This window comes from Eublepharis macularius, chromosome 3 (genome assembly GCF_028583425.1).
Source record: "Eublepharis macularius isolate TG4126 chromosome 3, MPM_Emac_v1.0, whole genome shotgun sequence".
Classification (NCBI taxonomy): Eukaryota; Metazoa; Chordata; class Lepidosauria; order Squamata; family Eublepharidae; genus Eublepharis; species Eublepharis macularius.
Window position 1 is genome coordinate 125,393,867 of NC_072792.1, and position 16,039 is coordinate 125,409,905.

Here is a 16,039-nt window from a genome sequence, read left to right on the forward strand (position 1 = left end):
ATTCAAAACACTCCGTTTCCTATTATATTAATAACAGTCAACTGTAACACTTTCAGATGGTAAATTTGGCATTTTATTTTGAGATGTTGAGATAACTGATGTAGGTTACAAATTCAAGTAGCCATAAGGAACTTGCATCCCTTATGGCATGGTTCTGTTTTTGTTTATGAAGTTAAGAATGAGTGCAATTTGTACATTTGTAGTATGCAAACCAATATATCTGTCATGATATTACAAGCTAATTTATCTACTTCTTTTGTAGTATAGGTCACTAAATTTATCTATTTTTATTGTATTTATTATTGCCTGTGATCCACTCTGAGCCCACTTGCAGGGAGAGCAGAATATAAATTGAATAAAATAAATAAATAAAAATAAATAAAGACAAATAACAAAAATATATCCTATTTCAAATATACAGGTCCTGCATGGACAATGTTTTGAGGCATGAACCTTTCTCTGGCACATTATTTCTTCTGGTATTTGAAAGTTAGTGTACGCTAGAGATGGGCACGAACTGCATTACGAACTTCAAAAACCTATGAAATTGGCGATCGCACGATCGTGATCCGGTGGTTCGTGATTGTCCACAGCAAACAAACCAGCGTTCGGGAGAGGCCTGGTTCGGTGCATTCGGCCACGGTTTGGGAAGCCAGACAGTCAGGCACCATCAATCAATTTCCCTGGCAATGGAGCCGGGGGAATGCCTGAACTCTGTCTGCGCTCTTTCTGTTGCCCGGGAAACCTGAATGGAAGCCCAGCTTACCTTGATCGGCAGGTCTTCCTTCCAACCATGAAGCTGCAAAGCAGCTACAAGTTGGGAGAAGACACCTGGGGGAGGGAGGGGGAGGGGGTGTTCTGTAGCTATGGGCACTCCAATCTCATCCCTGCAAACCCTGATAGGTAGCTCTGACTGCCAAACACAGACCTCCTGCATTTCTCAATGAGTCCTAAGCTTATAAATAGCAGTGGGATCCCAGGCTGGGTTTCACTTTCAGCTAGCAGTGGAGTGTGACAGAGCTGCTGCTTGCTACTTGCTAGCCTTTGGGGAGAGACAGAGAGAGTATAATTGAGCTTGGATTTTTGTGGGAGTTTCCTGGGGGCCTCAGATTGAAGAAGGTATAACTCCAAGATCCCTATTGCAATCTTGACCAAACTTGGCTGCTGGCTGGAGGAGAGCCTGCTACACACTCCCTGTGAATTTGGCTCTCTAAGTGCAACAGAGGCCGTTCTGAGCACCACAAACCAGTTTGGCAACGGGAAATGTCTGTTGCGGTTCGTGACTTCGGGATCGTCATTAACATCGAACCACGAACCGCAGAGTCGTTAAATTTTTTTGGTTCGTGCCCATGTCTAGTGTATGCTTTTACAGAAAAGAAGTTATTATTTACTTCATTTATGCCCCACCTTTCTCTATAATGGGGACCCAAGATGAATTACATTTTTCTTCCCTCCTCTATTTTATCATCACAACAACTCTGTGAAGTATGGTAGACTGAAAGTGAGTACAGGCCTGAGGTCACACTGGCTCTACTGATCTACACAGAAGACCTAGATTCTGTTTATACTCTTTTTGTGGGGTGAGAGTACAACAGGACAGGCAGTTACATGAGAAAAGATAAAGGGCAATCTAAAGCAGAAAGAAACTCCGGGAAGAAGAATCACCTTTCAAGATTAATTCAGACCCGCATCTCTGTACAGAAATATGCTGTAGCTTCAACTTTTGAGAGAGATCTTATATGAGACAAAAAATAATAATAATCCTTTTTTCCATTAATAGCCCACTCCCAGTCATTCTCTTATTCAATGAGGGTCCATATAAAATGTGTTTATTCAGTCAGTTTTGTTTCCTTGCAATATTCCCTAAGTCTTAATTTATTCAGATAATATTTCATGAGAATATTCAAGATGTATTCACATATCTCATGGTATTCTTTAACAATTTGTAACAAAAGCAAACATATTTGTTTCTTTGACAATCTAATATGATGGTCTGTATACCTAGACATGACATCTGGGACTGTTGGATAATTCAGATTTTATTTGCACATGCAGGATTTGCAGAGAGAGAAAAAATCTGTGTATAATGTGCTGATTAAGCATATGTGTGGAGCTTTAATGATATTGTGCATCAATTCAAATTAGTGTACTCATGAAACGTAGAACATTCCCCCAGCCATGTTTTCACTGCTTTCTAAATCTATATTGTTTGGCAGATAATTGATAGAATTCAAAACAAGGTGTTTGAACAATCTGTTTGGTGAATTCCAATTAGGCTATGAATATTCTAGTTAACTAGTTCAAGTTCAGTTTATGGTATATAGCCTTTGGCTGTTACAAATTTACATTACCATCGACAGTGAGGGATACAAATTGTGTACAAACTATGAATAGGCAAATACACAGAGAATAGAATGTAGAGCCAAGAACCAGTTTTAAAATATAGCTATGAACTCACTACAATAGGAATGATAAAAAGAACATTTGTCTAGGTCCCTTCACTTTGCCACCTTGGAGCATATGTTCTTTGCAGCAAGGGCAAATAATGAAACTCTATAAGACACATAAGTGTCTGTGTCAGATAACAGAAATAAGATTTCCCCCCCACTGGGTGTGACCTTAGTCTGGATAGAATTCCTGCCAAAAATTTGGCCCTCAGGCTAGAGTAGAGCAGGCAGAAAAGAATATAGTGAGGTAAGTCCTTGGATACTTGGGAGCCACAGATGCATAGGCATTGATCCCTTGGTGTTTGATTGAAAAAACCCTCCAAAATTGCTGTTGGCATTGATTGGATCCTCAAGGAGGTGAGGGACACTCTGAGTGTGAAGTTGCGGATGTTAACTAGGTAGGGGGTTCTAATATGGTCCAGTTTAATTTAAACTATTGGGCTAGTTAACTAATATCTGTAACATTTTGCTGGAAAATAATAATACATGTACTATAGATGAAGTACCAAAAATATTACTGAAAATATGGTAATACTATATCAGATTTCTTTGAAAGTGTAATCCTTCTTCCTAGCAGTCCTTTTTCTCTGTGGTGGATGCCAGGCTTTTTATAATTTCCCTGTTGTTCTAAGCAGAACCTATACACAGATTGTATGTTTGACAGATGTCAGAGAAGAGTTAAAATTTGCTGTGCCTATACTGAAGCAATTCCTGGGATGACTAATGGTTACTTGACAGATCAATAGGTAGCCTCTCTGTTCTTTTGTCTTTTTAAGGCTCAAGTTAGATATTGGGTGTCAAGGAATACAGAGGCACTTGGAATATCTGTCTTCTTAGATTTCACTAGTAACTTGCTTGATTTAAATGCTCTTGAAGATATTTTTAAACCTAATCCCTTTGTGATTTTCAAAAAGCCTACTTACCTTTCAATCAGAAACAGATTACCAGCAAAGCAGGAAATATCAACAGATGTATAGGAGACTAGATCTTGCCAAGATAATGACAGACCTTACTAGACAGGAGAAATGTTTAACAAAATATTGATTAAAATCCCTGACAACAGACTTCTCTAAATAACAGATAAATGCCAAATATATTATCTAATGCAGTGCATAGATGATATGTTTTATACTGATTACATGAGCAAAGGTTACACAGTTACACAGAAGAAACACAGACAATGTGTTTAATCCCACATTAAAAGTCTGCAAAAGGAGTTGGCAGGATGGCCTGTATTCCCTTTTCCCTAGAAGTCTATTGCTTGTCTCATAAAAATCTCTCTGAAAACTGGGGGACTCTTATGAAGAACATACACATAATATGGGGACTACAAGGAAAAAGAGGAATCAAATGAAAACACAATTTCACCTGATTTCTCCTCTTTCTTGCAGCCACCTGCATGCAAAGCTCAGTGACTGTCAGAGCATCTGCTTGGTATACAGAAGATCCCAGGTTCAATCCCTGCCCTGACATCTCTAGATTGTAATCAGATTGTAGATGATGTGAAAGACCTCTAACTAAGGCTCTTGTCAGTTTAAGTAGACAATACTGACATTGATGGATCAATTGTTTGATTAAATATAAGACAGCTTCATGTGTTCATGAATTTGTTTACCTATAGTGAGGTCCATTTTGTTCACGGGGTCTCCTGACCCTACAAGTGGTTTTCTGGACAAGCAGCAGGAAAGTAGAAGATAGGGAAAGATCTACTCTGCAGACTTATTTTATGAGCTTTTCTGCAGGATCCAACCCATCATGTATAGCTGTGCATTTCTTCTATTGCATGACTATCCTATTTATGATGTCTTGGTGGTTCCTTGTCCTTATGCAGTCTTTTCAGAAAGACATACCTTCCAATTAAATTGAAAGATTCTTGATTTAGGGGGAACAGCAGAATTGTAATGACTCCCATCACTGAATAACTGTACAACTATAATTAAAAACTCTAAATTCTGTAGTTGGTTGTTGTGGGATTTCTGGGCTGTATTGCCGTGGTCTTGGCATTGTAGTTCCTGACGTTTTGCCAGCAGCTGTGGCTGGCATCTTCAGAGGTGTAGCACCAAAAGACAGAGATCTCTCAGTGTCACAGTGTGGAAAAGGTGTTGGCAGGTCATTTGTATCTACTCAGGAGGGGTAGGGTTGAGCTGAGTCATCCTGTAAGAGTTTCCCAGGGTGTGGAATGCTAATGGCGGGAGGCTTCACTGTATCCTGAGCAGGTTCTTTTGCATATGGATTGGTACTTGATGTGCTAATCTTCTCTGCAGGGCTATTGTCGGGGATAGAATGTTTTGTTAGCCTGGTGTTTTTCAGAACTGGAAACCATGCTCTGTTCATTCTTAAGGTTTCTTCTTTCCTGTTGAAGTTTTGCTTATGCTTGTGAATTTCAATGGCTTCGCTGTGCAGTCTGACAAAGTAGTTGGAAGTGTTGTCCAGTATTTTGGTGTCCTGGAATAAGATACTGTGCCCTGTTTGCGTTAGGCTATGTTCAGCCACTGCTGATTTTTCAGGTTGTCCAAGTCTGCAGTGTCCTTCATGTTCTTTTATTTTTGTCTGGATGCTACGCTTTGTGGTCCCGATGGAAACTTGTCCACAGCTGCAGGGTATACGGTATACTCCTGCAGAGGTGAGGGGGTCTCTACTGTCTTTTGCTGATCGTAGCATCTGTTGTATTTTTCGGGTGGGTCTGAATACTGCTTGAAGGTTATGCTTTTTCATAAGCTTTCCCATCTGATCAGTAATTCCTTTGATATATGGCAAAAACACTTTTCCTGTAGGAGACTGTTTTTCCTTGGTTGTTTGATTCATCCTGGGTTTGATTGCTCTTCGGATTTCATTTCTGGAGTAGCCATTTGCCTGAAGTGCGTGGTTTAGATGATTAATTTCCTCATTGAGAAAGTACGGCTCACATATCCGTCTTGCACAATCCACTAATGTTTTCATTATGTCTCTTTTCTGTCGGGGGTGGTGATTGGAGGTTTTGTGCAAGTACCGATCAGTGTGAGTTGGTTTCCTGTAGACCTTGTGACCTAACTGAAAGTTTGCTTTGCGGATGACCAAGGTATCCAGGAATGGGAGTTTTCCCTCGATTTCTTTCTCCATTGTGAATTGTATGTTCAGGTGGATGTTGTTGAGATGATTCAAATCAGCAAAAGACAGTAGAGACCTCTTTGTAGACCATATTGGTGATTTTCACCTCAGGTGCTAGGATCAGCAGGCTGCTGCTGGGTGAGCTCACTCTGGAGTAGGCCATGTAGAACTACCCATGTGATAAGCAGTCCTCCTTCAAGTCAAATGATGTACATAAGTTGCTTCCTCCTTTTAGCATTGGTGTATCTTGCACGACGTCTGCCAGGAGGCTTCTTGGCAGCAGTAAGAGGTGATGGCTGTGAGAGGTGTGAGGTGGAGTTGGACTGAGGGACAGGTGGTATGGTAGGCACTTCAGCAGGTTCATGTGAGAGGTTTGCATCGAAATGGCCCCTAGAAAGGGCGTGCACCATCTCCCCATGAACATTTAAAAACTCAGTTGCCATATTGACTTATATATAAAATCCCTATTCACGAGTCTTGTACTGTCTTTCTTCAACTGTCTGCAGTTTCCTTTACCTGATTTTTATCTAAGAACACCGAGTTCTACAGCTGACTAATCGGGGGGTGGGGAGGAACCATGAGCCTGCCAGCCACACAGGAAAGCCAGGCCCCACAGGGAGATTGGTGACCCTAGTGAACATTTAGGGGAAGACTGCAAAGTGTATTTTACTTCAGGACCCATTCTATGACTCCCAATAGCCACTGCATACCTCAGAATGATCTTGCTGGTACTTGGCCACTGCTGTTCAGTGCATCGCAGGAGTAGGATGTGCATATTTCTTTGCCACATCTCTAAGTTGCTTCCTCCTTTTCGCATTAGTGTATCTTGCAGTACGTCTACCAGAAGTCTTCTTGGCAGCAGTAAGAGGTGATGGCTGCGAGAAGTGTGAGGTGGAGTTGGACTGAGGGACAGGTGGTGCGGTGGGCACTTTGGCAGGTTCATGTGAGAGGTTCACACTGAAATGGCCCCTAGAAAGATTGTGCACCATTTCCCCATGAACATTTAAAAACTCAGTTGCCATACTGACTTTTATATAAAATCCCTATTCAGGAGTCTTGTACTGTCTTTCTTCAACTGTCTGCAGTTTCCTTTACCTGATTTTTATCTAAGAACACAGAGTTCTACAGCTGACTAATGCGGGGGGGGGGGGAGGAACCATGACCCTGCCAGCCACCCAGGAAATCCAGGCCCCACAGGGAGATTGGCAACCCTAGAGGGGAAGACTGGGAGGTGTATTTTTACCTCAGGATACATTCAATGACTCCCAACAGCAACTGCATACTGTTTAGAATGCTGGGTTGATGACCAATCAGACCACATATGCACATGACCTCAGGGAAGAGTGCCTGAGTTTGCAGTTGGCAGGGGAGGAGCAGCCTGCCAGCCACACAGGGAAGCTGTATCCCTATGGGAAAACACATTTTACCCCTTTTTACCCCCTTAGGGGGCGAATTTCTTAAAATCCCTTCTTAGTCAGTCTTTACATCATGAATGTTCTCCCCAAATTTCACATTTCTAGGTCCAGGGGTTTGAGCTTAGCATTGATGAGACAGTCAAGACACTTGTTTTTATACAGAGAGATTAAGCTAGTAAGGTATTGTTTTGCTCCAGACAAAAGTGGGGTTACATGAAATGGTTCTGTACACAATGATGTAACATTCAGTCATCATTGCCATGTTATGACATTTAGAATAAATAGAGCACCTGTGATGCTTGGCAACACATCTGATTTTGCTGCTTTGGTGAAGAAAGAAGCTCCACATGTCATTGTGCCTCATCACTTTCTACATCAGCATGTATTGGTGTCAAAGACTCTGCCAAGAATCTTAAAAGAAGTCTTTTCTACTGCCATGAAAGTCGTCAACTTCATATTAGACCGGGCCTTGAATCACTGCCTTTTGAGAGGTTTTGTGAAAAAATGGGAACAGAATATTAAGTTTCTCTCTACTACACAGAAGTTTGCTGGCTTTCCCGAAGACAAGACTTGAAGCACTTGATTGAATTTTGGGTAAAAGTTTCCAAGTTTTTTGAGAGAAAATGAATACTAACTCTCAGAAAAAAATCACACGGGGAGTTCATTCATAGCTTGGATTACTTGGCAGATATTTTTGGCCACATGAATGTGGTAAATCTTTCAGTTCAAAAAATACAAGATCTTTTGGCTAAGCTGTCATTCTGGAAATTGGAGGCAGATAGCTATGTGAACTTTCCAGAGCTGGAGGAAGTGCTTCTGCAGGCTGGAATAGAGAGTGACAAAGCATTGTCAATTTCTCTGAGGACAGAAATCTGCAGACACCTGAAATCACTGCAGAACTCTTTTGAATATTACTTCTACTCAATCTTAAAATTGAAATAGTAGCTTTATAATCCTTTGCTTGCCGACCGACAGCATCAATGATGCAGAGCTTGCCAAAGATGACTTCATTAACTTGAGGACAAAGATAATGGTACAATATGAATTCAGCTCGAAAAATCTTGGAGAATTCTGATGTTCCTTGACACAAGTGTGCCCTCTTCTGCAAACGAAGCTATAGGAGTTCTGATTCTGTTTGTTAATACATACATACCTTTCTAAGTACTTTCTGCTACTACATACCTTTCTGAGTATCAAAGTGAAAAGTCAAAATTGATTGAATAGTAAAGATGACAGGAGTGTTTCTATATCAAATATCACTCCAGAATTTCAACTTCTTATTCAAGCCAAACAGCCTTCTTATTGAAATTTACTTTTGAGCAGGATTAAAGTTTGCTTTAATTTTTTTTATTTACATTATTTGGATTTATTTCAGCTATTTTCAGAAAGCAGCCATTAAAATTTTGCATGAAAAAAATGAAAGTGAGGGAGACATAATTATTCACAAAGATTATTTTACCTTCTGTCTGTTTGAAAGAAATCAATTTCCAAAGAAAAAAAATAGTATGCAAAATTGTGTGTGTTTGTGTGCATTTTTCTGGGCAGGATATCCATAACTTTCATCAGATTCTCAGTGGTGTCTGTGATTCAACAAAGGCTAAGAACAACTGGTATAGATTATTCAAGCCACAGCTGCAGCTATTAAAAAAAGATAAAACTTTGTCCTTTAGCCATTCATATGTAAGCAGAAAATGAATTGACCGGGATTGACTGATGTTTTGCTCTGTCTTTAAATATAGTGGTGATATGTGCAAGACAGTGGTTGTGGGGATGGAAGGGTGGTATTAAGGATGATTTTAGTGCCTTAAGTGCATCCTGCCAGTGCTTTTGCTATTAGCAGGGAGTTCGTTCACTGATCTGACTTAAACAGAAGTGGTCTGTATGTATTTATTATTTTTTTATACTACTACTACTACTACTACTACTACTACTACTACTACTACTACTACTACTACTACTACTACTACTACTACTACTACTGAAGTTAGGCTGCCAATCATTTCAACTTGTAGTCACAGTATGAAAGAAAAAGATGTCAGCACAAGATACATGGGATTGATTCATAACAACTTTTTTTCTTAACCAGGAACATATTGGCTAACCATTTCTTTGTTATGTTGATGCCACAGAATATCTGCAGATTTTTCCTCAATAGATGTTGTTTAGAGATATTCCCTTGGTAACACACCCTCCTTCCTAAAACCAGAGCAGTTCACGCGCTCATCAGGAGATACTACAGTCAATTGGAAAATTAATAACTTCTATAAATTGCCATATAATTGATATGCATAAAAAGTGAAAATACATTTTAACAACAACAACAAAAACCCTCAACATTTAAATTGGGCTTTTCAAAATGGGCAGAATTCCACAAACATAAAGTAACCCTAAAAGAGCCAACAGTGTGCAGGTTTGGGCATCCCTAGACATTCAATTTGGCCATATTAATGCCGTCTTGAGTAGGCTTCTAGAAACTATGGTAATGGAGTCCGTTCTCCATGAACACGCTCAACTGTTGTAGGAACCACCAAGAAGCAATTGATTTCAGAAAGCTAAAATGTCCCCTCTCCCATCTGTTTATCAAAAAAGTTAATTAAGAAAATAATTTGTGAAGATGAATTTAAGGCATCATTCCAGTTTTGTATTTGAGTCCAAAGAGACATAGACTCTATCCATCGTGGAAGACAACCATCATTGCTTCCTTTAAAAACATATACAACTCCATTCCATCCTCAGCTTGAAAGAGGCAGAATATGTAAGCAATAAGGATGCCAGTCCCCCACTGGGTGTGGGGGATCCCCCTCTCTCACCCTCCACCCCCCACGCTTACCTGGCCAGCAGGGGGGAATGTGCCTCTTGGAGTGCACCCCTGGGTGGCAGGGCACGCCTTCTGCTCACCACAGCAGCCTGAAATCAATTCAAGCCTAAATTGGGCTCCTAGGGAGTGTAGGAGCACTCCCAGCGTGGCCCATGACTAGACATGGGCACGAACAGCATTATGAACAGAAAAAAACAATGAACAGCCTAATCTGCTGTTCTTGAACAAGCTGTTCATGAGGCCCCATTCTAAACAAACAGGTGGTTGTTAAAAGCCTTGTTCGTTGCCTTCAGCAGCCTTTCAGCAAGCCAGTCAGTCTGGCACCTGCTGCAATCAATCCCTTTGGCAACTGGAGGCAAGGAGGGACTGAACTCTGTCTGAACTCCTTCTGGCTTTCCTTCTGGCTTTAACCCTTCAAAGTACTTCTAGCAGAGAGTCCCGTTTTTGCCACTGTGAAGAGAAATGACAGCCAATGGGGAGACCCGTGGATCATGCCTTTTCTGGGGTGCAATCTCTCTGAAACTTGGGGGGTCTTCAGAGGACAGTGAGGACTATGTCCCCTGCAAATTTGGTGGGTATTGGACATTGGGAAGGTCAGTTTGTGGGGTGTTTAAAGGGCTCTGCCCCTTGTACATGGCAGGAAAGGGCCCTTTAAACTATCAGCTGGCAGGCAGCAGGGGGAATTCCCCCTGCTGCTTGCCAGCTGATAGTTTAAAGGGATCTTTAAAGGGCCAGGTAAGTGGGTTTGAGGGGGGGGGCTAAGTGGGGGGTTTGGGGTGGGGTGGGTTCTGGCCCCCACAAACAATGAACAATGAACATGTCTGGGAACAGTTCATGTTCATCCATGTTCGTTGTTCATTGTTCGTGGATGGCACCAAATGACGAACAGTGTGTTCGTTCTTTTCCCCCCGTTCGTGCCCATGTCTATCCGTGACCCACATGATAACATCACTTCCCAGAAGTGATGTCATCGCACAAACCAGGAAAGGGGAAAGTACAAGGTAGGAGCCAGGTCCCACATCTCCCGCCGGGGAGCTAGGGTGACCTGGAAACCCTAGATGTTAGAAAGAATGCATCTTGCCTTTGTTGGCTCCTTATGCTGTAATTTCAAAGTGCTGAAGTATTTATACAATTTAATTATTGGATTAAGAATGTAACAGACTGAAAGAGATCCATTTAAAACATTTTTATGCCCCCTTTCCACCCAAAAAGGTTTCCCGAGCCAGCAAAAATGAAAATATTTGAATTTTTAAACAGCATTTAAAATAATATATAAAATAATTCAATAAAAACATATTAACATACAAACACACAACACCAAAACCAGAGAGAAGACCAATAACAGTTATTGGAGATATGCCAAATCAGATATGCCAAATCTGCTTGCCTTGTCTGTAGGCAAGCAAAGGAAAAAAATTATTTCAGTAGCCTAGGTTATCCATGTTATGATTAGGCATGTGAAAATCCTTATTGGAAAATAAATAGAATTCTAGAGAGTAGAAGTTTAGTTATGAAAATAATGTGTGGGATCAGATCTGTGACCAATAAATCACAAAATTAAGCAATCCCAAGGACAGCAAAACCAAGTTTTTAAACGAGCCATTTCTAAGTTCAAATCAATGCACATTTAGAGTGGCTCTTAAAGCTAGAACGACTTACCTGAGGTTCTTGTGGTTGCTGTTTAAAAGGAACAATCGTGGAAAACAAGATATTTATTTATTTACATGTATGACCTACCTTTCTTGCTGAGAGTTATCCCTTATTGTCAATGAACAATATGGTATGCCATTCATATGGAATTGTCTCTGCCTTCATGATATAGAGCAGTTTCAGTAATGACTAAAAGTATTCATATGGTTGCATGTCTGATATCGTGCTGTGTGCTCCTGCTTTCTCTCTTTGTAGACTGGCAAGTGTAGAAAGCACTTGCTAGTCATCTATATGTGTGACTCTGTGAGCTACTATCAACAGTTCCAGGTAAACTATTTGGTTTCCTTTGTGAATAAAAAACCAGAAGGCTTCTGCTTTTATCCTTAGCCCAATCTGTGAGTACAAGGACCTTTCTTTTCCTACTGTACCAGCATGAGATATGTACCATTTGTTATGGTATCTGTCCAGAAGACGATGGTCCCATGTATTGAAGGAAAACAAAGAAATAGCTCACTTATCTATTTAACTCTAACTATGGCTCTGTAATGCCTGGAATGGTATTCTTTGGAAAAGTAGTATATGATTCAAATATTGTTTTATTTTGAACAGTAAAATTTAAAAATATGGCTTGGATCTAGTAGAGCATTTCTGCAAATGGATTTCCACCTTTGGAGCATGACAAATGGATTTCTACCCCTGGATTTCTACCTCCTGGATTTCTACCTCCATTTTCCTGGTGCAGCCCCAAATCCCATTCCCAAGGATCCTGTGTCCCATAATAGCAGCATTGGGATGGGCATTTGGGGCTGGATGGAGGAGGCAAGAAAGTTGTGCTACATGGAAATCCTTCTCATTGGTCTGTTATATCCAAGTCTATGTGATCAATCCTTTTTCCAGAGGGTAGATATCTTCCACCAATATGAAGGAGATTCTTCAACAGCTAAAATTTAGGGAAAAGGTTTTTTAAAAGGAATTTGGTTGAAACAAATTAAATTCTTGCTAAATATCAATATAGGCATTAAAATTAGATAATAGTAGGGCTTGTAGATAGGATGAATTTAGTGTATCGGCCACAAGCCATAGCAAATCGATGCACATGCATATATGCTGTACCTCATCTTCCAGATATACACAAAACACATTCATCTATATAGAATATTTTATATAGAAGACTTTACTATGATTGCTTGTACTGTATACAAAATAATCAAGAAATGAAGATTTAGATTTATTTTTTCCTCATTTGCCCTACCGAAATATTGCTGAATAAATAAGAATGGGATATAAAGAGTACTGTTTTAATCCTTATTTATAGCTGTCCTAATTAAAAGGAAAAACAAAGATTTTAATTGCTGTTTGATCTCAGATTTCTAACAAAAGCTGACTTGAGTCAATTTAAGTGTTGCAGTAAGCAAAGAATTAAAATAGGTCTGGGATACAAGCCCAGAAAGCTCATAATGGCATCAATTTAAGTGCAGAAACACTGACAGATATAAACTGAGTTGACAAATTACTAAACATGACAGATTTCCTATACATTATCACACACATCTTTCACTTCTTATATTTTCTGCGTACAAATATTTTCTGTCTCCTACCATTACACATTTTAATCCTCCCTACTGCATAGTGTATGTGATTTTGCATCCGTATAGGCAATTGTGAGACTGGTGCCCAGGCAAGAAATACATGACACACCTTGCCACCTATGGTTGAAGGCCGAGGGGAGAGTGCGCAGCGAGGAACAAAACAAGCTTACACCAGGCTGGAGAAAACAAGGCCACAACTTTATTAAAACAGCAAATGAGGAGTATTGGCGCAGCATGAGGATCAGATCCGCGGCATCGGGGGCCCGCCTGTCAGCCGATGAACCACATCCCCCTCAGGCCACAGGCTGAGGGAGGGAACCAGGAGTGGCATGAAGGGGGGAGATCACCCGGTGTACAACCTTTGGTGATTCCCATGCCACCTGGGGGTGGCGTGCCCTGGCAGCCCCCGAGCTGGGCGTGCCCCCTGCTGCTCACCCCCAAGACTCCGTAAGGGAGTCCCCTTAATGGGGAGCCTGTGCGCGCAGGCCCAGTCTCCCCAACAAATGGGATCTGATCCGATGCTCCACCGCCAAAGTTGTGACAGAAGATAAAAGACAAAATACATAGGGAGAGGCGGGGGGGAAGCTCCAAACGACTGCGGGGCCGGCGCTGACTGGGGGCCGGGCCAGGTGGCGGCTGGATAAATACCCAGCTGCCGGACCAGAGGGAAAACCGGCTGGCCGGCCGCGCCTGCCCCGCCCCCTCCAACAAACCCAGGCGCCCATGATTGGGCGCCTGGGTTTGAAATGATTGGGCCGCGGCCTGCTCGGGGCCCGGTGCAGCCCGTGGCCCGGAGGTTCGCCGCGAGTCTCCCGCCCGGCCCCGTCGGTGGCAAAACGGGCCCCCCGGTAAGTCGGGGGGGCTTGCCATCTTGGATAAAAATAGGCCACAACTTCATTGATTTTAGCCATTGGAGCATTGGTGAGGCATAGGGCAACAGATCCACTGCATCAAATGACCCTTTGCTGCTGAATGGCATTCTTCCCCACCCTGCTTGGCACCATGCAATGGCAATGGATATATTCCTGCCCAGGTGTGGCCCAGGCAGTTCACCTCCTGGGGTGAACCCTGCAATGGCCAGCCCATGCACACACACTTTGGCTTCTCACAGATCCTTTAAGGCAATCTTGATAAGCAGAGTGAGCCACCCAGTCAGAACAACTAACCCCAGTGGATCTGCTCCTGTGCCTCAAAACTGCAACAACAGGTGGGCTGATATGACACCCAATTCTTGCTGACCCTTCAGCAGTTGTGGCTAAATTGGAGCCCCAGCCACCCAAGCAGTCCCTGCCCAGTGCCTAGAGGAAGGTGGGAAAAAAACCAGGACCCACAGCCAATCTGGCCTTGTAGGAAAATAATCTTTCCTGACCCCCAAAAGGCGACTGTTTGGCAAAACCCCTAAGCAACTGAGCATGGTCCACCAGGGGTACAAGCCCCTTCGGGGCTGCCCCATGCAACCTGCTCAATGTCACTCTTTGCCCAGCAGTGCCACTCGCCATACTGCTCAGTCGCTGGTATCTCTGCAGCACCTGCAACTATAATAGAGAGTCATTAGTGTCCCGACCAGACCTGAATTTACCCTTCATATGCCCTGGAGGCCCAGCACCTGATGGATTGGATGTAGGCTGAGCCTCCAGGGCTTGACCATGAGGTTCTTCTGAAGAGGAGCCATGTGCCTCTTCAGCCCTCTCCCACTCCTCTCAACAGGCACAGCTTGCTATGACACAATGCTTGCCCTCCATCCCAGTTTTGCCTCCTGGGTACAACTCTGCCTGCCAGTAAGTCTGTGAGTCCCTTTCTTTTGAAGCTGACTAGCTCTGAAAGGTAAGGTACTACTTACTGAATTTATTTATTGGCTATTGGAAATGTAGTATATGTTCAATTAAACATTCTAAAATCTTGCAATAGTTCCACCGGAGGATATTCAGCCAAAATATGACTCCATGGAGGAAATACTCTTAGGGAACTATCTCCAGTAGGCAGTTTGTCTTTGTAACAACAACAAAAAGTCAATTATGTTGAAGGATTATGTAAATGTTAGCTTTGTAACCTTACTTTGCAATATTTCTGGGAAATTTAAGATTCTGGAGTGGTAATATATTATTCTACTGAGATTAGCTATGAAAAATGCATAATTTCTGCTAAGATGTAAAAACATACTTTAATCTAAAAAGTATGTATTGAAGAAATTTGATGTTTGTGCATTGAGATACTCATTTCACAATTGGGAATTCTTTTTTCTCCTACAAAGCAACAAAATTGGTGTCATAAAAAGTATCATGGGAAGAAACAGGTGGAAGCATTAGAGCCCATTTATAAATTACACTTCACAATAAAACCCACTACAGCACCTTAGAACATCTCTTTTAGTGGTCTGTAAAGTGATCAGATTGCTTAATGGGCTCTTTGAGAAGAGCTTTCTTAGCTTGAACTGTTTTTTTCCTGCAGTGTTTACTCCTGAAATGGTGCAGAAAATGCAGTATGAAAAAACAAGAAGATGCAGCATTTTTAGCACTTGCACATGATACATTTTTGAAATGCATCCTTTTCCTTAAAGACAAAAAAATATTTTTAAAAACCCTGTGCATTGCTTGGAACTAGTTTTTAATTGTAAGTAATACAGCAAATGCCATTCATAAAGGGTGTAGGAAGGTTCAGTTTCTTTCTTTGGCAGTTATCATTTTTGTACTCTTCTTTTTCTTCAAAGAGGTCATTGAACACCATGAGTTACCCTATTTTGTCTACAAACCGTCCCTGAAAAGTTGCCTAGATTGATAGAAGTAGCCCTCAGGTTATCCAAGCAATTTCACTGATGAGGGCCCTTTCCCAGTGCTCTGTGACTGGATGACACTGTTTGTAGCTATTCTTTATAACATAGTACTACTCTGGGTTCCAGTTAAATATGGACATACCCTTATTTATCCTTTGCGTTATTTTTAAAATGGGTTCGCTTGAAGGTGTCTAGAATTCTAGACACTGAAGGTGCTAGAATGCTCAGATTGAACAATATAAGGTCTAATATGAATAAGATAA

At 41.6% G+C, this 16,039-nt stretch overlaps 1 protein-coding gene across 3 annotated transcripts in view; it reads left to right on the top strand.

Moving 5' to 3' along the window:
- CADM2 (cell adhesion molecule 2) overlaps window positions 1-16,039 on the top strand; it is an 864,141-nt gene that overhangs the window by 687,345 nt on the left and 160,757 nt on the right. The gene's annotated exons all lie outside the window — the stretch shown is intronic.